Raw genomic sequence first — 24,154 nt, 5'->3', positions numbered from 1 at the left:
AAAAGCTTTCTAGTTTTATTTAATAGCTGTTGGAGCTGGTCCTCTCTCATAGCTTTTTTTCCCCAGCCTTATTTAGATATAATTGACATATGACATTGTGTAAGTTTAAGGTGTACAATGTGATGGTTTGGTACATGTCTATATTGTGAAGGTTATATGTGTATATTATATATATGTATATTATAAGATTAGTTAACACCTCCTTCCCCTCTTTTTCTTACAAAGTAGAGTTGCGGATCAAGAAAGGGTCGAAACATGTTACATGCCTTTCTGCAAAGATAATACAAATGGGACTAATACAAAACACATGCTCTTGTCCTTACTGCACAGTTGCCAGGACATAAGTGTTGTACCTGTAAGCTTTATCTGCGCTATGACGCCTCTGATTCGTCCTGTAGCCTTAGAACACCCACGCGACTAGGAGTTACCCGGAATTGCTTCTGGAAAGGCGCTTTGGCGGTGCTGTCACGTGATTAGTATAGGACGAATGCTTTTTTTGGCAGCGTTCCCTTTCGTGCTTCCGTTTGGAAGAGGATTCGACTAGTACTGTGGAATTGGAATCTGAGGGGACAGAAGAGTCATCTATCCCGTGTTTCCCTGCCCTGGCCCTCACCTGCTAGCACAGAGCTCCACAGATTCCTCGAATAAGTTAGGCAGTCCCCGGAGGTCCGCTCGTGAGTACTCACAGACGCGCCTCGCTAGGCGCCAGGAGCAGCCTCCACGTCTTTCCTGCTGCCCCCACTGGCTCTAAATGTGCTGCATCTGCCAAGAGCCACTGTCTTCTACCAGGTGCTGCCATCCCCAGTTCCCTGGGGTTTCAAAGCAAAGAAAGCTGCCCCTGGGCCTGTGGGAGAAGGAGAAATGTAATTACAGAGGAAAGGGCCCCCCTCCCTCCTTCCTGTTATTCTCTCAGGAGGATTTAGAGCGGTGACGGGCTGACCCCACTATCATATGGCATTTTTAGAACCCAAGAACAACCCATAAGGACAGGAATGGAGCTCACTGATAAAACCAACGCTACCCTCAGGACAGCTTTCTCCTCTAGATTGTTAGGGATTTGATATTCCACAAGCTCTTTGCTCCAGTCTCTCTCTTTCCCAAGGATGAAGACATTCCCAAGACGTTTCTCACTTTCTCATGCATTGAGAATTCCAGCTGACTCTCCTTCTCCGTCCGCTAATGGAAATAAATGCCAGTATTTAAAACACAAGCCAAAAAATTTTGGCTTTTTAGGGTATGCTTCATTTGAAAGCAATTTTTAAATCTGTGTGTATTAAAATCTAAACAATCTATGAAACCTGACTATGGGTCACCTGATCAAGAATTATTCAAATTCCACCTTGTGAGTCATAGGTCGCAGTGCTTCCTTGAGTCCAAGCACTTAACTCCTGGACAAGCATATGTCCTATGACTCACTTAAAATAATTTAATTTCTCAAAAATGTTGACAACTAGGGGCCAGCCCCGTGGCATAGTGCTTAGGTTTGCACACTCTACTTTGGGGGCCCTGGGTTCACGGGTTTGGATCCCTGGCACAGACCTACATACTGCTCATTAAGCCATGATGTGGCAGCATCCCATGTACAAAATAGAGGAAGAGTGCCACTGATGTTAGCTCAGGCACAATCTTTCTCAAGCAAAAAGAGGAGAATTGGCAACAGATATTAGCTCAGGGCCAGTCTTCTTCACCAAAAAAAAAAGAAAGAAAGAAAGAAATGTTGACAGTTAAGTGCTGGCAGGTGATTATGTCTGCTACACTGGACTAGTCCCAATGCTGAGTGACAGCAAAGTGCAAAGCAGTGATTTTCAAACTTTTTTACAAAGTTGTTGTTATTTTTCGTTATAATACCTTGAAGTAGGAGTGTCATGTGTAACACAGAGGTTGGAGGAGCTGACCTGTTGGAGTCAATGGTGGGACCCCAGCACAGGTACATCATGAAACAAATGACGCTTAAACTTCAGGGACCCTCCAGGGCCCTGTGCCTAACTTTATATTTTTAATTTCGTGGTTGGTTTTTTTAAAGAACCTACCCCTCCAGCAAAACTATAAATTTGAAGCCCATGAAACCTGGTTCCACCCCAGGTAGAGCCCAAGAGCCTCTCCCCTTCCCCTCCCCTCTTCAGCCACCCCCACTTCCCGCCTCCAGCAAGGAACTCAAATCCTCTGTGGAACAAAATAAAAACAACTTGTAAGGTGGTAGGATTCCTGGACTAGGAATCAGGAGGTCTGAGGCCTGTGCCTGCTATTAGCCATTTGTGTACCTCACTCCGGTCACTTGACCTTTCTCAGACTCAGTTTCAGCATCTGTAAAATGGGTACGTGAGACCAGACGATCACCAAGGTCCCTTTCAAAACTAAGTCTTTGATCCAAAGTCCACCAGGGCCACTTCTTATATTCTCTCACGAGAGCTTCCGTTCCCTGGCTTGTTTTTCCTCCCTGAGGTGCTGGAAAACCTCATGCCACCCCTCAGACATCCCGGGCCTGGCCAGGCTCTACCCAGGCACATCGTCTACGAACAAGGACTTCAGGCATTGTGACGGGACGGCTCTCTCTTCTCCCCAGGATTCACTATATCCTCTCCCGCTAGATGTCAGTTGAAAGAGAGAAATGACGGGTTATAGCCATCTGTGTTAACTCTTCCAAGAGTATCTTCATTTTAAATAGAAATTAATGTTTTATCTCAGAGGCATAACTCTTTAGTGGTGGAATTTTAGGCAGTGGCTACAGTCAAGTCTGAGGAGAAAAGATCCTTCTTGAGCTCTTGGAGTAGACATTCTTTCAGAGCCCCTCCAGTCACAAGGGGCCACTGTCCACTGTTCTGGAAGCAAGAGACCAACCCACAGTGAAGGACAAAAAAGTCCTGTCAACATGGGCACGGGGCAACTTTATCTCACTCGGAATGTCATTTGTACTAACAGGTGTCAATGAAAATGATCCATAACCAATCAATAAATGAAAATTTGGGGTGAGTTTATTCCGAGCCAAATGTGAGGACCAGGGAAGGAAGGGCACCAAAGAAGTGGGGTGTACAGAGTGGTTATATACCCTCAAAGAGCATGTTTCACATATGATTGAAATGTCCCTTTTACAGTAGTCATGAGATTGCTCTGTTGGCATAGCGATTGATGGATACAGCAGGTAGTAGGTCTGTCATCTCGGTGGACACCACAGGGTGGCAGGTCTGTTGTCTTGAGCTGGGTGGTCACAGGTGAGCTGGGTGGTCACAGGTGAGTGCAGCAATCAATTCCTAGTCTATGGAGAGATACTTATCCTTAAGGAAATAATAATGTGGGGGAAGTGTCACCTTTATCTTAAGGGCATTTGTTCTTGCCTTTGGGACAAAGGAAATGCTTAAAGCGGATATACAATGCATGCTCAAGGCCCTTTTGGAAAAAAAAAATAAGATTAGGCTTAATCAACTTTACACCAAATGGCTTCCTCATATACTCCAATATATCCTACTGTTTGTCATTTTTATCACATCATTTAGGTTAAACAGTAGTGTGCTGTAGACTTCAGTTCAGTTGCCCAGCCCAACATCCGTTCTCTGCTTCCTCCCTACTCACAGACCCTGACATTATTTGAGGCAGCAATGTGCCCAGCAAAAGGACCACATATCCCAAACTCCCCCAGGCTAGATGTGGCCGTGTGACAAAGATCTGGCCCATGAAGCATAGGAAGGATGTTGGATGAAACTTCCAGGAAGATTCTAAAAGTAAATTGCCGTTTTCCTTAGTCTTCTCATCTGCAAGGTGGTCATGATGGCTGCTGGGCTGTTCGCCATCTTGGATCTGAGGGGACTTTGAAGATGGAAGCCATTTGCTGAAGAGGGTGGACCCGAAAGACACAAGGAACCTGAATCCTTGATGACATCTTGGAGCCACTCCACCAGCCCAGACTACCTCCCTCTGGACTTACTTTATGTGAGAAAAGAAAGCTTGTTGTGTTTAAGCCACTATTTTTCAGTTCTTTGCACTCATAGCTGAATACAATTCCTCACTGTGGTAAAGCAAAACTAAATAGTAAGACTAAAGTTTCCACCTTTTTAAGAAAGAAGCCAGCAAATAAACATAGATTCTATCCTATGAGAGATAGAAACAACCTTAAAGCTTTCAACCAACCACCTATTTTATGCAGAGGGAAAAGAGGCCCCAAGGGGTAGACATGGCAGAGCCAAGCAAAATTAACAGTTTCAATGGCCCCATCACAGCCCGCTCTGCTCTTTCAAAGTAGAGGTAGGAGCAACTTGGTCCAATTAAATATAAATGCTTTTTAGCTATTAATAATGCCAAATGACACTTTGTCACAGATGGTGAGTATTTTTAATATTTTTAGCTTTAAAGAAACCAAAATAGGTTAGTATATATCCATTTTCCTAGATAATGTTTTTGGGACCCACTCAAGGAGACATTCATTTAAACCCTGAATCCCAGAAATTCAGACTGTGTATTAAAAGGCAAAAGAAAAAAATGGAAACACCTTCGTATCAGCACTGGTGGATTATTGCTCCTCCCACCCAGGGTAGAAGATGAGAAGTTGGTTGGTCAAGTGTCACCTGTGTTACAACCTGGAGTTGTTTTGGAAGGGAGATTCCCAAAGCTTGAGCAATGCAAAAGTGATCCCTGCCTTGGGGAAGCATGAGGTCACCTGCACGCGCTGATTCATGTCCTCTCTGTTCCCTGAAGCTGCTGACCCCAAGCACCTCCCGCAGACTAGTCTCTGGTTCGCCTGCTGCAAGGCTGCAAAATCTTTCCTGGTCTAAGACTGTGTGAGCTGTTTTTAGAACCCTGGGATTTCATCGCTTCTTGGCCTTTTGGCTAAGATCAAGTGTAGAACCCTGGGGTTTCATCTTCTTTGTGAACACATCCAGGCTGTGTTTGTTTCCTTTATTCACTAAGGACTCTGAGCATTCATGAGCATGTCCTGTACACAAGGCCCTATAGGAGAGGCCCAGGCTTGCCCTGAAGCTCACTGGGAACATGGGTAAGCAAACAAGCAGTCATAACCTAACAGTGTAAGTGCCCTTGGGGGGAAGCAGGTAGGAAGACAAGAGGAGCCTCTGACCATTCTTGGAAGTCACAGAAGGCTTCTTGAAGAAGGTGACATCCAAGTAGAGACCTATAGGATGAGTAGGAGTTTCTGTCCTCCCTTTCATCACTGTTCAGTGGTGGCTGCTGCCATGTGACAGTTCTTCACTCCAGATCCATAGGGTGAAGTAGATAGCAATGAGGTGGTTAGAAAAATAAAATGCCCTCTCTCTTCCTGTCCTTGAAGCCTGCAGGTAGTACCATCGCATTTTCTCTGGAAGGAGTCAGCAGCCAGGGTCAAGACTGGGGCAAAAGGCCAGATGCTTTCCTCTCCTGAGGATGCTAGGTCAGGAAATGCTAGTCTTGGCACCTTGGAGTTCATGCCCATTGGAGTATTCTGGCGATGGGCAGCAGCGTTTATGCCTGTGGGCCTCTTCTGCCCCATCTCCCTAATAGATACATAGGTAGATAGATAGATAGATAGATAGATAGATGGATAGATGGATAGATGTAGATAGATGTTGATAGATGCATCTATCTGCACTTAGCATAATGTTTTCAAGGTTCATCTGTGTGGTGGCATGTACTTCATTCCTTTGATGGCCAAATAATATACATGTATCCTTTTGCATGTGCTTCAGGTTAGCTTCTGGGCCAACCATGAGTCTTACACATAAAGAATGCCACTGATTCATCGATTTGTCCTACAAACATGTACAGAGCAAATACCACATGATGCCCTGGGTTTAATGTCCCCAAAAGCTTTCCAATTCATCTCTACGTCACCACCTCCATCGCCACCATCCCACTCTACTATCGTCTGCCTCCTGGATCAGGGAGCTTTCCCAAAGTGAAACGTTAACCTTCAACAGTGACCTCCTCACCCTCAATGGCTCCCCTCAGTCTCAGAAAAAGACAAAACTCTTGGGTGTGGCCAACAAGCCTCCCCTGGTCTGAGCCTTCCCCACTGCCATCTCAGCTTCTCCCCCACATCTGGAGGCCTCTGCCTGGAACAGTCTTCCATCTCTTCCCCTGAGTAATGCCTGCTCATTCTCAGATCCCAGGCCAGTCGTCCCTTCCAAGAGAAACCCTTCCTGACAGTCACATCCACACATCTCATGATTCTCAAATACAGACACAGCATTCTGTATCTTTTCTTTGTCACAGGACTTCACCCAGGTTCAGCTGGACATTTGTGACTGTTTGGTTGAGATCTCACTCCCCTCTAGACTGTCAGTCTTTGAGGGTGGGTCGTTGTCTAGTTTTACTCACCATTGGATCCCTGCTACCTAACAGTGCCAGGATTATGAATACAGAAAGGACATAGGTACCAACATTTATAGAGTGGCTTTTATAACCAGACACTCTTACAAACACTATCTCATGTAATCCTTATAATAATCCTACATAGAAGGTATTGTTGGCTTCATTTTACCAATGAGATCAATGAAGTTGAGATTACAAATAAACAACTTGCTCAAAGCCGGTGAGTGACAGAGGAGGATTCTCTCCTGGGCCTATTGAATTCTCAGTTCTAATAAAGCAGTTCTTTGCACTAATATCAGGCTGTTTCTAGAATCAAAAGCACAAATCCCTTCCATCCAAGAGTTATTATTAGATAAGCCCCTGTTCACAAATGCCAATTAAACACAGAAAAAGAGCAGGGCAAAAGTTTATGCTCTAAGGAAAGCAGAAACCAAGGCTTGCAGAGATCACAGTGAGATTTTATCAGGACCGGGCCTCAGGGAAAAGCTTCCTGATACTTGAGACTCATAAAAAGAGTCACCCCACCATCGGCAGTCGGGTTCTTATTGGCTTGCTAGAAGTAAGTTCTCACATTTCTAAATGGAGACAGAGTATTTCCTTTGGAATTTTCTTACATTGTTTTATTTTTGGGTGTTAACGTTTTCATTTTAGTCCAGCAAAGAATTCACTGTTCATTTCCTTTGGGGGATTTTTTTTTTTTTTCCTTTTTTTTAGAGGCATTACCTCTACCAGGAAAAACTGGTCACCAGAGCCGTCCCCAGAGGCTGGCTGCTTTTGCATAGTTGTCACTCACGCGCTTCCATGTAAAACTTCTCTGGCACTTTGAGGTGGCCTCAGAGCACATGAGCCAGGGCTCATCGGTGACCTCATCCTTCTGGACCTGGTCCAGGAGCCACAAGCTTGGTCATCATAGGGCGGGTGGCTGACGTCTTGCTTACATAGTTAGGTCATTAATAATTCCTTTTCGAACCAGGAATTTCTCACTTAATGTTAAATGGGAAAAGGATGGTCAGTCAGGGCCCCCGGCAGTAGGTCATCTTCATATTACAGAGGACAGCCCATTTAGGGAAGTGACTTTTGCCCTACTTACTGGATTCCTTTTCCTCTGAAGCACCCCGGGTATGTTCTTCTGAATCAAAAAATCTGTTTCTGGGCCAGCCCCAGTGGCCTAGTGGTTAAGTTCAGCGTGTTCCTCTTCAGCAGCCTGAGTTCGGTTCCTGGGCGCAGACCTACATACTTGTCTGTCAGTGGCCTTGCTGTGGCAGCAGCTCACGTACAGAGGGAGGAAGATTGGCACAGATGTTAGCTCAAGGCAAATCTTCCTCAGCAAAAAAAGAAAGAAAAAGTCCACTTCCTACAGAGATACATTTACTAAAAAACAGTGTGTCTATACAGACAGTGGAATATTATTCAGCCTTAAAAAGGAAGGAAATTCTGAAACATGCTACAACATGGATGAACCTTGAGATCATTTTGCTAAGTGAAATAAGCCAGTCACAAAAGGACAAACATTGTTTGATTCCTCTTATAGACATTCGCAGACTAGTCAAATTCATGGAGACAAAAAGTAGAATGGTCGTGGCCAGGGGCTAAGGGAAGGAGGGGGAATGGGAAGTTAGTGTTTAATGGGTACACAGTTTCAGTTTGGGAAGATGACAAAGTTTTGGAGATGGATGGTGTGATAGTTGCAAAAACAAGTGAATGTACTTAATGCCATTGAACTGTACACTTAAAAATGGTTAAAATGATAAATTTTATGCTCTATTTTGCCACAATAAAAAATAATGTGTCTGAAGATTTTCTTTAAAGTCTTGCCTGCTGTCCTGCTTGTTCATTAGGTGGACCTTTGTGTAGCATGCCACCTACTGTTTTGAGCCTTGTTACTCAAAGTGTGGTCCCCGGACCAGCAGCATCAGCATTACCTGTAAGCTTATTACTACAGAATCTCAGGTTCACCCTAGACCTACCAAATTTGGAATTTGCATTGAATAAGATCCTCAGGTCATTTGTGTGCATGTTTGAGAAGCTCTGCTCTAGACCAGTGGCGCTCAAGCTTGACTGCACATTGGAACCACCTGGGGACCTTCAAAAATACTGATTTAGTTGTCGAGTATGGCCAGTCATCAGGATCTGCAACTGCTCACCAAGTAATTCTAATTTGCAGTCAAGGTGCGATCTACTGGTTTAGTTGATCTTCTTAGACTTGGCACTTTAGTGTTTTCAGATTTTCTCACCTCAGTGCACGTTCTTTTTCTGGGACATTGTTTCTGAACGGAATGCTCTGAAGTTCTGTTTGAAAAGTCTCATCATCTTAGTTTTTTCATAATCTAAATTCATATGAGAGACTTCTTATGACCTCTTGTTTAATTGAACTCATCGTCAGGGCATGAAAAATTTTATGTTGCTCAGTTTTCTGGATAACTGAAACTTGCCCCTTTGGTGACAGAAAGATTTTTTAAAATATTTTAAGTTGTCATCATTTGGATGTAAATATTTCTAAAACGGCCCCGCGTTTACCTTGTTCTTAAATAGCAGTTCCATGGCTCATTCTATTATTTGTGAGTATGCTCAGGCCTCAGGAAATATTTCTGGGTGGTACATTTTCCATTATCAGGATTCCCAGGTGTCTGAAAATTAGAACAATTGCTATCACGGAGCTATACTAACAGTGCTAATTAAGAGAAAATATTTGGTAACAGAGATGTCTAATATTGCATGATGGTGACTTGGGACGGCCCTATCCTCACTCAGCTACACTCTAGTCAGAGAGATGAGCAATAATCAAATTATCAATTAGTTGTAGGTATATAATGTGTCAGGTGTTAGTAAGAGTCATGAATTAAAATAAAGCAGGTTAGGACAGGATTGAGAGCTGCTATTTTAAATCAGCGTGTCTCAAACTACCTGTGGTGAAGGACCAGTTTTGGTTTTTTTCATTCTGTTTTGGACTGAGACTTTTAAAAAAGTGTAACAAATATCAATTACTAAAAAATTAAAAGAACAAAGACATTTAAAACACAAGCTCAAAATATTATTGGAGTCAACAGATATGAAATGATATTTCAATAAATAAAATCAGGGGGATGGCCCTGTTGCCTAGTGGTTAGGGTCAGTGTGCTCTGCTTCAGCAGCCCAGGTTCAGTTCCCGGGTGCAGACCTACACCACTTGTCAGCAGCCATTCTGTGGCAGTGACCCACATGCAAAATAGCGGACTATTAGCACAGATCTTAGCTCAGGATGAATCTTCCTCAGCAAAAATAAATAAGCAAATAAAATCAGAACAAACATAAGAATAAAGAAAAGAGTTACAAAATAATTTCATTGTTCATTGAAAGTGTGTGAACAGGTACACTTAGAAAATAGAGAATTTCTGTTAAATTCCAAACTTACTGTTGCTCTGCAAATATAAAAAACAAAGATTGCAAATAAAATAGTGATTCTGTATATCAAGTGTCTATAAGCACACTTTGGATATACATCATGGTATCTACTTTTAAAGTTTAGTGGGACAAATGAGATTGTTTCTTGCTTTTTAACTTATTTAATTGCAGTTGGACTGATGCAGGAGATAATGTCTGTCTAAACTGTCTCTATGTTTGGTTTTAAGAACACTCATAACCAGAGGGAGGATAGAAGAAATTTTAAAGCAACTTAATTAAGCTCAGGATATTCATTTTTAACTTTTATCCAAAAGGAAGCAAGTTATGCCATATTTTCAAAATTTATCTTTGGTCATTCATTCGTAGGCAGTTCCAACAATTCATCCTGTAAAGCTATAGGTCAATTTAAATTATCTTTTGATGAAAGAAATGAGTTCTAGACCTAAGCATTTCCTATGTGTGTCTTCTTTTGATAGAATATAAAATTCAAAACATTTTGTCCAATTTGTAAGCTATTTGGTGAAAATTTTTCACAGATGCGCAGTATTTAGACCATCACCTATTTTGCTGATAAATATGGACTATGCCATCACCGTCTGTAATCACAACATCTATGGAAACTCTGTACTAGCAAGTATCTTTTACTTTTGTCCTCTAATCTATTGAAAAATATGTTGTATTCCTTCCTTGCAAGGAATTATTAAGATTATTGAAAATACTGAAGAGATCAGACAAACAAGTTTCTTCTTCTAATTCACTCTTTAAAAATTTGGGACCAAGCTAGTTGCGTATCTTGCAGAGGCATCGAGTTTGTTTATCTTAGTTCAAACATTCTTGACATAACTCTTCCCCTTGATAAACATCATCCTTCTACATGCAATAATGGTTGTGCATAATCAGCTTTCATGTTACTATGTAATAAAGAGAATAATCTGGATTTTAACACATTTGCTTTTATTTAATTCATAATTTTTACTACGACACTAGGCACACTGTTTTGTTCACCTGAACTTTTTTTTGTTTTTGGAGAAAGACTTTTTCGATGAAGGACGCAATATGTTGATTTGCAGTCTGGGGTGAAGCCCTTAATCTGTGTAACTACTCCAGAAAGTTCTCTTGTCATTGCAGCTAAACCATCAAAACTCATTCCTACATAATACTTAAACTCCAGGCTACCTTTAATTGTCAATACAATCCCTCAGAATTTTACACAGTTCAGAGCTAATTGTGTCTATAGGCCGTGAAGCCGAAAGAAATAATTCTTTCTTATAATACCATTACGTTCAAATCATACATATACTTCAGAAATTACCATTAGTAATGTCTGTACGTTTTCCAAGTTGCAATGAAAATGCTAGCTTTGTTTGTTCACTTGTTTGGTCCATATCATTAGATAGTGCCTTGATACATTGAACTATGGTGTCCTAGAAAAATGGTTCTCGAGCAAACTTTTTTGCCACAGATCCACCCATTTCCAAGCAAACCTCTTTGATTCAATCTTTTACTAGTGTCTCAGCAGCTGTATTTTTTAATCTTAGTAACCTAAAGTGCTGCTTCATAAGACACCTGCAAAGTACCAATGTTTATAAGTGAAACAGTGAACAGCTACTTCCATCAGCTTTTTAATTCATCGCTCTTTCCTTAAAGGATTATTTTGGTTTTGCACTTCTTCATGTTTTGTATGTAAGTGCTGCTTAAGTTTTGGTAGTTTCATTGCTGCATTAGCCAGTATATTTCTACAAATAACACGTCACAGCTTTAGCGTTTTGCCATCAGTGATGCCAACAATATCAAAATCAATATACCAAGGAACAAATCTCTGAGTAAAATTAGTATTCTTATTATATTGGTCTTAATTTCTTTGGAATAACTTCTGGTTTTCATAATTTGGTTTCCTGCTGCTGCCACTTTTGGAAAAGGTGTATCTTTCCTTGACAAAAATAGCGCCGTGAAGCTTCGCTCACCATCAGTAGAGTTAAAAAGAAATAACGCCTCCCACACCAAGATCCTTAACTTAATCACACCTGCAAAGTCCCTTTTGCTTTTCCACAGGTTCTGGGGTTAGAACACGAACATTTGGGGGAGCCATTATTCTATCACCATAGATAGACATGACGTTCAGGTCATGCCCCTTGCCTCTTGAATTCTTTCTGCAGAATGGAATACAGATGAGTCTGCAGGATCAGACACAGCTAAATTGGAACATGAGAAGATGAACAACCACATATTGAAGATTACAGAGTGATTAGGTAAGAGTTTGGGGCCCTATAATGATCCCTGATATGGCTGGTATTGCCCTGGTAGCTTGGACTTTTATGTGTCAGAGAAATAAACCTCTATCTTACTTAAGCCAGTATTATTTGGGGCCCTCTCTGATATAGCTGCAGACATTGTATCCTACCTAATTTCACCATCAAAAGAAAAAAATTAAAGCAAGGGGAGGGAATGAGGGATGGAGGAGCAAAAGTCAAATTTTACTCACTTCATAGTTTGGCTCAAAAGCAATTTTGAATATGTGGAAGAATACAATAAATAGCTATAATTCATACAGAGAAATAAAAAAATTCCTCAAGTGACAAATGCTTTCTTTCATGTCCTCTCTTGTGAATTGATAGAGTAAGACTGAGATCCACACAGTGACATCCAATTCATGTCAGTGACCTCAACTCTCAGGGAAGACTTCGGCAATCTTCTGCTTTGCTCTCTATCTAGGGATAGACTCGTGGCCAGTATATTTCACAGGCTCAAGGGCCACAGTTCCTAAATTCTCATCTTGGAATGAATTTCTTAAGTCTGTAATGTTTGACCATCTTACAAAGCAGGTAGTCTTGTGTTTAGAGCAGGCTTTTCCTCAGCTTTCACGTCAGGGCTGAGTTGGAGGTGAGTGACACGCCCAAGACCTTATTGGGCTGGAGTTTGTGTTCCACGTGGCATGGGAGGGAACAGTGACAAGGTGGCTTAATGATCTGCCATTCACCTGTGAGCACAGTTCAGTCTTCCTTCTCCCTGCTGTCTGCTGCCGGGGGTGGAGAAAATGACAGCCATTGATTTCCTATCCTCTCTACTCCAGCTCTCATGAGAAAAGGATTCTTGGAAGTGTCAGCCCTTTCTGAGCTGGTGAGTAGAAAGGGCTGCAGGTTCAAGCCTGGCCTTACATAGTTGGGGGGCCCACAGACTTGACTATTTTCATGTACAGCATCCTATCTCCACTCTTCTTTTATCTCCTGAAGGTCATCTTCTGAAGTAGATAGCTCAATCAGCCTTGAAGCAAGTACCAAAATAATAACAATAACGATAATAATAATAATAGTAATATCAAGATAAGGTGTTGATTTTTTTTTTTTTTTTTTACATTCCTTGGAACTTTTTGCATGAAACATTTAAGAAGGATCCTATAACAAAAGTCCATTCACCCCCAACCCTGCTGAAGGAATAAACTACTACTACCTCTGGGGACCCTCCTGTGTATCCCTCCTTTTTCTTTCTCTTTGGATTTGGCTTATCCTCAATTTGGAATTTATCATTCCCAGGCATTTCTTTATATTATATTTTAATACATATGCATGTATTTCTAAACAACATATTGTTTAATAGATATTAAACAATGTACTATTTAATGGCATAGTATTGCATATTTTGAAACATTTTATAAGTAGAATAATACTATGTGCATTCTACTGAAATTGCTTCTATATTTAACATCGAGAGATCCATCTGGGTTAATACCTATAGCTCTTGTTCATTCATTTTTACTCCAATATATGTATGAACATACTACAATTTATCTATTCTCCTGTGAATATGCACCTAAAACATATCTTTTAAAAAATTAAATAAATGAAATGCGTCTGTACATAGTGTAAATCGTGGCACCTAGAATTGTTCCCCCAGAGCTGCACTGTCCTAGATGGCAGCCATGAGCCCTGGGTGGCTCCTGAGCGCTTGCACGTGGCTAGTCCCAGTTGAGAAATGCTGTAGCTGCAAAATACGCACCCGATATGGAAGACTCTTTACAAGAAAAGGAAAGTAAGATATCTCACTAATGACTTTGGGTGTATTGATAATCTCTTGGATATATTGGGTTAAATAAAATATACTATTACAATCAATTTCTCCTGTTTCAATTTACTCTTTAAAACGTGGCTACTAGAAAATTTAAAATTACATATGTGTCGCATATCTGTGGCTCACATTATATTTCTGTTGGTCAGCCTTCCTCCAGATTGTAAGCTTTTTGTGTCCCGGGGCCCAGTCTGTCTTGTTCGTCATTGTAAACACAGCGCCCAGAACAGCAATGGTACGAGGAGGTACACAGGACGCATCTGTTGAATAAATGAGTTGGTAAAGGACTACTTGAATGAATGAAGACATTACTTTTACAATTCCACTTGTTCAACCCTTCACCCTCAAGAAGGTTGCACAAAGTTGTCTCAGAATGAAATTCTTTTAGGAACCTCCACTTAAACCTGATTTTTTCTGTTGACTCCTAGGCTGACCACCGATGGACACAAGACCCTCCCCCACCAGCTGAGTGGAGGTTGACCCTTGTCCCTGGGGAAGGCCCAACAGCCACAGCAGCCTGATGCAGCTGTGTTTGCACTGTGCTCAAGCCTGTTGCTGTTGTTGTGTGGTGTTACTGAGCCCAAGAGTGTGTGTGTGTGTGTGTGTGTGTGTGTGTGTGTGTGTGTGGTGAGGTGGGTGTGAAAGTGGGGATATCGTCTTCCAACCACTAGACCATCAGAGGACTATCCTCTGCAGCCTGGCTGCATCACTTTTATCCTCAAGAACATTTCAATCAAAAATAATAATCTTCCAGGGTCCAGCCCCGGGGCCGAGTGGTTAAGTTCCCGTGCTCTGCTGTGGCAGGCCAGGGTTTTGCCAGTTCGGATCCTGGGCACAGTCATGGCACCACTTGTCAGGTCTCGTTGAGGTGGCGTCTCACATGCCACAACTAGAAGGACCTGCAACTAAGATATACAACTACGTACAGGGGAGATTTGGGGAGATAAAGCAGAAAAAAAAAAAAGAAGATTGGCAACAGTTGTTAGCTCAGGTGCCAACCTTTAAAAAAAAATGAATAATAATAATAATCTTCCTTTTGCCTATCTTCAAGTCATACTATTTGTTTGATGTGACTGTTGCCAAGAAGGTCAGTTCTTGCTGCTGTTCTCTCAAATTCCAATGTATTAAAAATAGATCAGGTTCCTGAGCCACAGGTGGTATGATTGAAGGTATAAGCACTTGCAAACATGGAGGGTAACGTAAACACCAAGAAAATGATTGAAAACAACTTATGCCTAAATACAATTGTAGTCTTCTTTAGAGAAACCCAGTGGACAAAAAAGCAGAGGTTATCCAACAAATAAATTAAGGGTTTGATAAAACAACTCAATTTACGCATGATATAAAGAGTGCATACTCCTTGGGCATTTTAAACACAATTGCACTATCTAAAAAGTTGCTTCATTCAGATCCTCTTTGGCGACCTTTGGCTGCACGGTGGAAGGAGGCCTCTGTCCCTGTTTGGCCCCAGGTGATCTGTGTAGGCAGCTTCTTTTACAGGGTAAGTGATAAAGAAAAGGTTGAACTCATGCTCCTTTATCTAAGTGCAAGGAGCATCTTTGCGGGTGTGGGATGGGTGAGGAAGAAGTTGTACCTTTCCCCTCTTCCCGAAGCTGAATCCACAAGGAAGAAGAGAGGAACCACATTCTTGGAGGCCTGGCCAAGACCCAGGAAAACAAGTCTCTCTGAAAGAAATCACAAGTTCAAAGGCGAGACACTCCCCATGGTGGCCTGCAATGCATTACTCCTTTTCTCTTACTTCAATGTACTCCATCGTGAAAACAGAGGCAAAAAACTTTTCACGTTAATGACCATGTAAAAATCCAGCCACTCACTCTCTGTTCCACTCTAGTTGCCTGTTTCCTCATCTGTATAATGGGAAGGTCACACTGGATGAAGTACAGGCAGCTAGCTGTCTAAAGTCACCACTCCTCCTCCTGAACTTGGACAAATATCACTCTGCTCTGAGCTCAGACCTAACCTCTGAATCCTGCTCAACACTGGTCATCCAGGAAGGCGCCACTAGTCAACCTAAGTTGCCACAAAAATTCAACTTTTCAAAGATTCAATACATTTAAGATCTTCTTCGTTCCGGGCATCAGGTGAAACACGGCCATCCCCAACAGTCACCCCCATCTCTGACATCTCATGATTTTATGACAAGAAAACAACCACTAGCGTCAGGAAGACAGCACAGGGTTGAGAGTTAGTGGCTGATGGTGAGGGTCATGGCAAGTCACTTCACCTCTTTCAAGGCCCCCTCCTCTCCCTTCAGGGTCAAATGCCATGTCCCAGCACAGATCTCCTGACCATCCTGTTTGACATTACAGCTGTTGCCTTCCACCTTCTCATGCTCCCTACCCCATTTCCGGTTTTCTTTTTCAGCCTTAGTACTCATCACCATCTGTCATTCTCCATATTTTTGATCTGTCTACTGTCTGTGCCCCTAACTTGAATGTAAACTTCATGAGGGAAGGAATTTTTGTCTATGTGTTCCCTATCATATCTCCAGTGCCCAGAACAATGCCTGGCGCATACGAGGAGCATATGTCAAATTCATACACGAGATGGAGGTGATAATGATAATTCCCACGTCATAGAGTTATAGTAACAATTCTAGAGAGATGAGACATATTCAGGACCAGACATGGTACGATGTATTTTATATGCACTAAGAGGAGAACATGTGAAAGCCCTTTGTAATGTCAATAATGATTGAAGGTGTATGTATCTATGGTAGATGGAGATGGTAGTGTGCATCCGAGGAGAAGATTCTGGAAGATAGAGGAAGGTAGTATAATGTGATAGTCAACAGCGTAGGCTTTGTGGTCAAAGACACCCGGATTTGAATGCTGACCCCCTTCACTTACACGCCAGGTGACAGTGAACTTATGTAGCCTTCCCACACCGCAGTTTCCTCATCTAAATTAGGATGCGGATTGGGGCCGGCCGCGTGGCTGAGGGGTTAAGTTCGCACGCTCCGCTTCGGGGGCCCAGGGTTTCACCGGTTCGAATCCTGGTCATGGACACAGCACAGCTTATAAGCTGTGCGGAGGTGGCATCCCACATAGCACAGCCAGAGGGACCTACAATTAGAATACACAACTATGCACTGGGGGGCTTTGGGGAGAAGAAGAAGAAGAAAAAGATGATTGGCAACAGATGTTAGCTCAGGAGCCAATCTTTAAAAAAAAAAAAAAAAAGGATGTGGCTAGCACCCACAGAGGTGGTAGAGCGCAGTGGTCACGACACGGGCCCTGCACGCTGGAGTTTTTATGGAGGTTCCACTATGTAGGTGTGATAGATTAAACCATTGGCCTGTGGTGATTAGATCAACCTCCAGCCCCAGCTCTGCCACTTCCCAGCTGACTGAACTTGGACAAGTTACTCAGCCTTTCTGTGTTTCAAATTCCCCATCTGTAAAATGGGGATGATAATAATAGTGCTTATCTCATAGGGTGGTAGCGAAGGAATGTATATATATATATATGCAACTTCTATATATAACACATAGATAATTTATATACGTATGGTATGTGTATACGTATGTCACTTAGAGAGCACTTGGCACATGGTCAATAGTATGTAAGTGCTACAGTGGCAGCTATTTTTATCACCTCATAGAATTCTGGAGCATCAGTGAGTTAACACAGGTGGAGTACTTAGTTCAATGCCCGAAATGTGGTAATCATTCAATAAGTAACTAAAATTAGAGGCGTCCCATTCTTTGGATTGGTTTAAGTAAAAGACAGAAAGATTTAGATGAAAAAGCCTCTCAAAAATAAAATAAGTTGTAATATCCCTAAAGCCAGAGGAAACTGAACGAGGACCCCTCGAGGAGTTTGGATACTGACACTCCAGTGTCCCCTCCTTGCTCCCACACCCCACAGGATAACGTTTCTTTGAAGTCTGGAATGTTATTTTTTTATGTGCATGTGGATTTGGCATCCTATTCTGTAATATAGGTAAGCTTATTTTAGGTTATTTATACTTTAAATACTTGAGGCTCTAGGAAGATGCTTTATGTTTATCCTGGGCTGCACGTAGGCTCTGGCGTGGCCTGGGCTGCTAATATCAATGACCCAACAAAGGGGCTTAGACTTCCCTTTGGGGAACTCCCTTTGGGAGTTAAAATTGCTTTATTTTGGTTGACCGTAGGAGAGACGTTTGCCCCATTCTCTATTGTTTTCTTATTTTGCATGGTCTCCAGGTATAAGTGCTCTGGCTTCCTCTTCCAAGAGGAGCAAGTTCAAAAACAAAAACTCTAGGGGCCGGCCCTGTGGAGTAGTGGTTAACTTCAGCACACTCCACTTCAGTGGCCCAGGTTCACGGGTTCGGATCCCGGGCGCAGACCTACCCGCATAAAAAGTGGAGGAGGATTGGCACAGTTGCTAGCTCCAGGCTAATCTTCCTCAAGCAAAAAAAGAGGAAGATTGGCAACAGATGTTAGCTCACAGATAACCTTCCTCAGCCAAAACCAAACCAAAACAAAACAGAAAGTCTATCAGTGAACCCTGAGCAGATTCTCTCGTGTTTAGAACTTCAAAATAATGACTGTTTATCTCAAGCTACTTTTAAATCCTTAAGCAAATGGTCAGTTATCTGCGTCACGGAGCTAGCAGCACTCAGCAGCTCTGCCCCTTCTTCTGTTTCCCAGACGGCACCGTGTCAGGACCCGGGATGAAGGCTGTGTGCCTGGACAGTGGTGGGCTTTGTATATGACGCTAAAGAGTTTCACCTTAAATGTACAATGTAAATCTGAAAACTTCTAGGAAAAAATCATAGGAGGAAATCTATGGCACCCAAGGACTAGGTGAAGAGTTTTAAGACGACACCAAAAGCACAATCCATGAAAAGAAAATTTGACAAATTGGACCTCACCAAAAGTAGGAACTTTTGCTTTGTGAAAGAGCATGAAAAGGCAAGTATGGATTGGGAAAAAATATTTTCAAACCACATATGTGGTAAAGGACTTGTATCTAGAATACACAAAAAGTTCTCAAATCTCAACAGTTCAACCCAAACAATCCAATTAGAAAATAAACAGACATTTCGCTGGAAAGCATATACAAGTGACAAAGCACACAAAAAGATGTTCAACATCGTAATCCATCAGGGAAATGCAAATTAAAACCACAATTAGATATAAGGACAAACCTATCAGAATGACTAAAATAAAAAACAGCAATAACACAAAATGCTGGCAAGGATGTGGAATAACTGGATTTCTCATACATTGTTGGTGGGAATGTAAAATAGTACGGCCGTTTGTCATTGTCTTTAAAAACTAAACATGTACGTATAGTTGGAAAATAGCTTGTCATTTGCTTTCAAAACTAAACATGTACTTATCATATAACCCAGCAATTACACTCTTTGGCATTATCCCAAGAAATAAAAATTTATGTTCATGCAAAACTGGTACACAAATGTTCATAGAGCTTTATCATAACAGCCCCAAACTTGAAACAAGCCAGACTTCCTTCAATAGATGAATGGTTAGCCAAACTGTAGTCCATTTGGGTCATGGAACACTACCCAGAATAACAAGGAATGAACTATTGAAATATACCACAACTTGGATGGATCTGAAGGGGAAAAAAAGCCAATCTCAAAGATTATGCATTCTGTGAGCAGACATTTTCCTAAGAAGATAGACAGATAAACAACAGGCACATAAAAAAATGTTCAACATTACTAATTATTAGGGAAATACAAATCAAAACAATGAGATATCACCTTACACCTGTCGGAATGGCTATAATTAACAAAACAAGAAATAACAAGTGTTGGAGAAGATCTGGAGAAAAGGGAACCCTCATACTCTGCTGGTGGGAATGCAGACTGGTGCAGCCTCTATGGAAAGCAACACGGAGAGTTCTCAAAAACTTAAAAATAGAAATACCATATGATCCAGCTATTCCACTACTGGGTATTTATCCAAAGTACATGAAATCAATAATTCAAATAGACATATACATCCCTATGTTCCTTGCAGCATTATTCACAACAGCCAAGACTTAGAAGCAACCCAAGTGCCCATCAATGGACAAATGGATAAAGAAGCATAGAATACTACTCAGCCATAAAAAAAGGACAAAATCATGCCATTTGGAACAACATGGATGGACCTTGAGGGTATTATGCTGAGCGAAATAAGTCAGAGAGAGAAAGATAAACACCATATGATTTCACTCATATGTGGAAGATAAACAAACAAAAACATAGATAAGGAGAATGGATTTGTGGTTACCAGAGGCGAAGTGGGGTGGGGGGGGGGGGCGGGATGAAAGGTGTAAAGGGGCACATATGTGTGGTGACAAATAAAAACTAGACTATTGGTGGTGAACATGATGCATTCTATACAGAAACTGAAATAAAATAATGTACACCTGAAATTTATACAATGTTATAAGCCAATATGACCTCAATAAAATAATTAAAAATTTGTCTTAAAAGATTACATACTGTATGATTTCATTTCCGTAACATTCTTGAAATAACAAAATTATAGATATGGAGAAAAGATTAGTGATTGCCAGGGCTTAAGGACGGGAGTTGGGAGGGTATAAAAGGGCAGCATGAGTCAGCCTTGTGGTGTTGGAACAGTTCTGTATCTTAATTATATTGGTGGTTACATGAAGCTACGCATGTGATAAAATTGCACGGAACTACAAACACACACACCACACACACACATACGCATGAGTGCTTGTAAAATTCATGAAATCTGAAAAAGCTCTGTGGATCATATCAATGTCAATTTCCTGGTTTTGATATTATACCATTGATGACATCACTGGGGGAGGCCGGACAAAGGGTACACTGGATTTCCCTGTACATTTTTGTGTGTGTACCTTCCAACTTCTTGTGAATCTATTATTATTTCAAAATAAAAAGTTAAAAAAAACTGCACTTGGGCATAAAACAACTTTTTAATTTAAAATTACCTCAGGATAGACACTTAGAGAACCAATACTTTGCACATAATATTAATTTGCCTTGGTAAGTGTATCAACTTGTAAATCTCTCCTGCCGTTCAATTTCTTGTGTCCTGTTCTGCTAAAGATGGTGTTGAACAGCATTTGGTGTGATAGTCATGGACTGTTCTGTGATTTTCTAGATTTTTGCCAGAAGTATCTAGAAACGATATGTAGGCAGGAACTGGATCAACTGGTTTTAACACTGTGGTTCCTTTTGTAAACATCTCGTGGTAAATCTTGGAGAACAGACAGATTCTGTGATTCCCTGTAGTGGTAGTAAACTTGCTCCGCCTTGGCGGGGGTTGGGGGTGGGAGTATTTTCCAGGACTATTGCTTCCTGAACTTGACCTTTATTGTACTTTCCATATTTATTGATACATTTGATACACTTGAGGTGTGTCTTTAAAATAAAGTGACTTTTTAAAAGCATGCAATATCATTCTGATCTATTATGTGCCAGCTGTTTTATAAGGGGAGCAGAATATGCCACCGTAAAATGTGCCACTTTGCCATGTGGAGTTTTTGAGCTGAAGGCAGTCAAGACCCAGCAGACTCAAGAAAAACGTTTACCTCTCCCTTAACTACCTAAAGAATTTAGATAGGGGATCTAGCCCAGAAAGAGAGCTATTACCAGAGATAACCTTTTATATCTGAAAGACTCACCTGCATGGCGGGGCAGACATCTGGTAACCGAATACCTGCTCTTCCATCTTCCCGTGAATTGTCCTCCTCCCCTTCGCAGCCCCAGGCCCCTGTCCCATTCCTCAGCTAGGATGCATGTAAGCAACCGCCTGACTGCCTTCGGGTCTCCTGTTTTTATGGGGCTCCTGCACGTGGGAAATTAAATTTGTCTTTTTCCTGTTAACCTGTCTTATATCAAGTTAATTATTAGACCAGCCAAAGAACCTAGGAGGGTAGAAGGAAAATTTTTCTGTCCCGATATTTGCATATATTATCTTATTATGACTTATACTAATCCAACAAAAATGTTTTCTTTCTTTCTTAAAACATAAACATAAGAAGTTCTTTATCAGAATAAATCGTCCTTGAACACTGTTATTCCAGCAATGCTGTTACTGCTCACAGCACTATTGAAACTCCTGTGCTCATTTTTTGTTTTTGTTTTTGACTCTGTAGCATGTTCTTTTGACCACTGTCAGTTGTGGAAAGTTTTTACCTTTTAAAGTTTAGAATTTATCTCTCTACCTATCTACCTACGTCTGTCATCAAAAGTAATTCAGCACACATTAAAACAACAAGGTAGTATTTTTCACCTGCGGGGTTAGAGAAATTCGTCTCCAGTACCAGCAAACTTGCTGAGAAATAGGAACCCTTTGCGTTGCTGGGACGGTATCAGTCGCTACACCTTTTTGTAAAGGGATTTGGCGATCTATATGTCCAAAGCCTTTAGAAATGTTCACACCTTTTAGTGAGGCATTCCACTTCTGGGCATGTATCCTGTTCTTTAAAAGTTTATCCAAAATGAAGTGCACTGCAGCAAATATCTAATGCAGGGAAATGGAAACCTAGTCCATTGTCTGCAGAATATATTCCAACCCCCAATTCACTGCAAAGCTTACGTACCTTATCACCTGGGGAGTCATGGTGGGGCCATCCAAGGACCCAATTAAGCCATGCTGCGGAGTGCAGCTAGAGATGGCTGGGAATACTGTACCCGAGCCTCCCCTCACCCCAAGGGAAACAGACTCCAGCTAATTTCATTTGCATCTCAAAGTGCAAGGTGTTTTAGCTGACTTCTGCTTTGCATATGTAAAGAGCCCGGGACATCCTGCAGTAAGAGTTCACACAGTCTGATTTCCAGCATGTTTATCCTAACTGCAGACCTCCCAAGATTACTACTTTGATGTAAAAAATGATTTAAATGTATATACTTTCATATGCTCATTTGCAAATCAATCTTGTTCAAAGGTTTTTCTTTAATGCCCTTGTCAATCTTTAGCTCACCTTCTCGTCTCTGTTTTGTTTTTTTATGTTGAGTTCATAGTAGTTTACAGCATTGTGAAATTTCTGTTGTACACTATTTCTTGTCTATCACCATAAAAGTGCTCTCCTTCACCCCCTGTGCTCACCCCTCTCCCCACTTCCCCTGGTAACCGCTGAAATGTTTTCTTTGTCTGTGTGTTTGTTTGTCTTCCACATATGAGTGAAATCATCTGGTGTTTGTCTTTCTCAGTCTGGCTTATTTCACTTAACATAATACCCTCCAGGTCCTTCCATGTTGTTGCAAATGGGATGATTTTGTCTTTTTTTATGGCTCAGTAGTATTCCATTGTATATATATATATATATATATATATATACCACATCTTCTTTGTCCAACCATTAGTCACGGGCATTTGGATTGTTTCCATGTCTTGGCTTTGTGAATAATGTTGCAATGAACATAGGGGTACATCAGTCACTTTGGATTGTTGATTTCAAGTTGTTTGGGTAGATATCCAGTAGTGGGATAGCTAGGTCATACGGTATTTCTATTTTTAGTTTTTTTGAGGAATCTTCATACTGTTTTCCATAGTGGCTGCACACAGTCTTGAGGACCTCTTCCACAAGATCTGCGACAAGCTGATGCTGGCAGAAGAGCCCTTCTTCCTGGTACTGGAAGAAGATGGCACTGCTTTAAAGACGGAAGAGTATTTCCAAACCCTGGCAGACAAGACAGCGCTCACAGTCCTCTGGAGGGAACAGAAATGGAAGTCCCCGTCAGAGCAGGTGAGGTCCCACCTGTGGGGGAGAGAACATCTGGAGCCCAGGGGAAGTCTTTGAGAGGGTGCCAACCACACGCTTGTCTTGACACAGGGGACTAGGTACCAACTCTCCCTCTCCCATAAGCCTGCCAAGAAGGTCAATGTGGCCTGTACAAGGTGAACCTACAAGATTTCGTTGCTTATCTGACGGAGAAAGCGACCCTCTACGACACACACCCCCTTCCCTACAATCTGCACTGCTAGGGACCAAGGGCACCATGAAGGAAGCTCTTCACCGGGCCCACCCTCCTCAGCATGCAGGCCCCAGGCCATGCGCTGTTTGGCACCTCCTGTTCCATGCAGCAGTTCCTGGATGCCACAGGGGGAGGGCAGCCCCCCAAGGGCAAAGCCTCATCCCTCATCCCAACCTGTCTAAAGATACTACAGTGAAGACACAAGTCCTTGGAGGCCTTCCCCAGCCAAAGACTAGGGTAGGGACCCCATGCTCAGTTGGTGGCACCCCCAAGCCTGGCAGCTGGAGAGCTTCTTGCCTCCACAGACCTGCCTCACCCCACAGGACAATGAATGAGGAAGCAGGAGGAAGGGCCAGAAACCTGGGGTGGGCTGGCCAAGGGATCTGAGGTTTCTTGGCCTGGCCCAGCTCCTTCCTGCCCAAAGTAGCTCAACTGACCAAGGCTGGTCCCAGCAGGCTATGGCGTGACGTCTGCT

General features: G+C 41.9%; 1 long non-coding RNA gene and 1 pseudogene across 1 annotated transcript; one reads left to right on the top strand and one right to left on the bottom strand.

Annotated features, from left to right (window-relative positions):
- Window positions 1–8,817: 8,817 nt before the first annotated feature.
- On the bottom strand, window positions 8,818–22,376 carry LOC124245029 (uncharacterized). Its single transcript, XR_006890169.1, has 3 exons — window positions 22,305–22,376; window positions 13,867–13,997; window positions 8,818–8,921 (listed from the first exon to the last, which is right to left on the bottom strand). It is a non-coding gene; the product is annotated as an uncharacterized LOC124245029 (long non-coding RNA).
- An 891-nt stretch (window positions 22,377–23,267) lies between these two features.
- LOC124244459 (cell death activator CIDE-3-like) lies at window positions 23,268–23,875 on the top strand (annotated as a pseudogene).
- The last annotated feature ends 279 nt before the right edge of the window (window positions 23,876–24,154 follow it).

The sequence above is a fragment of the Equus quagga genome, chromosome 9 (assembly GCF_021613505.1).
Source record: "Equus quagga isolate Etosha38 chromosome 9, UCLA_HA_Equagga_1.0, whole genome shotgun sequence".
Lineage (NCBI taxonomy): Eukaryota > Metazoa > Chordata > Mammalia > Perissodactyla > Equidae > Equus > Equus quagga.
This window is presented reverse-complemented; position numbering and strand designations above follow the sequence as displayed.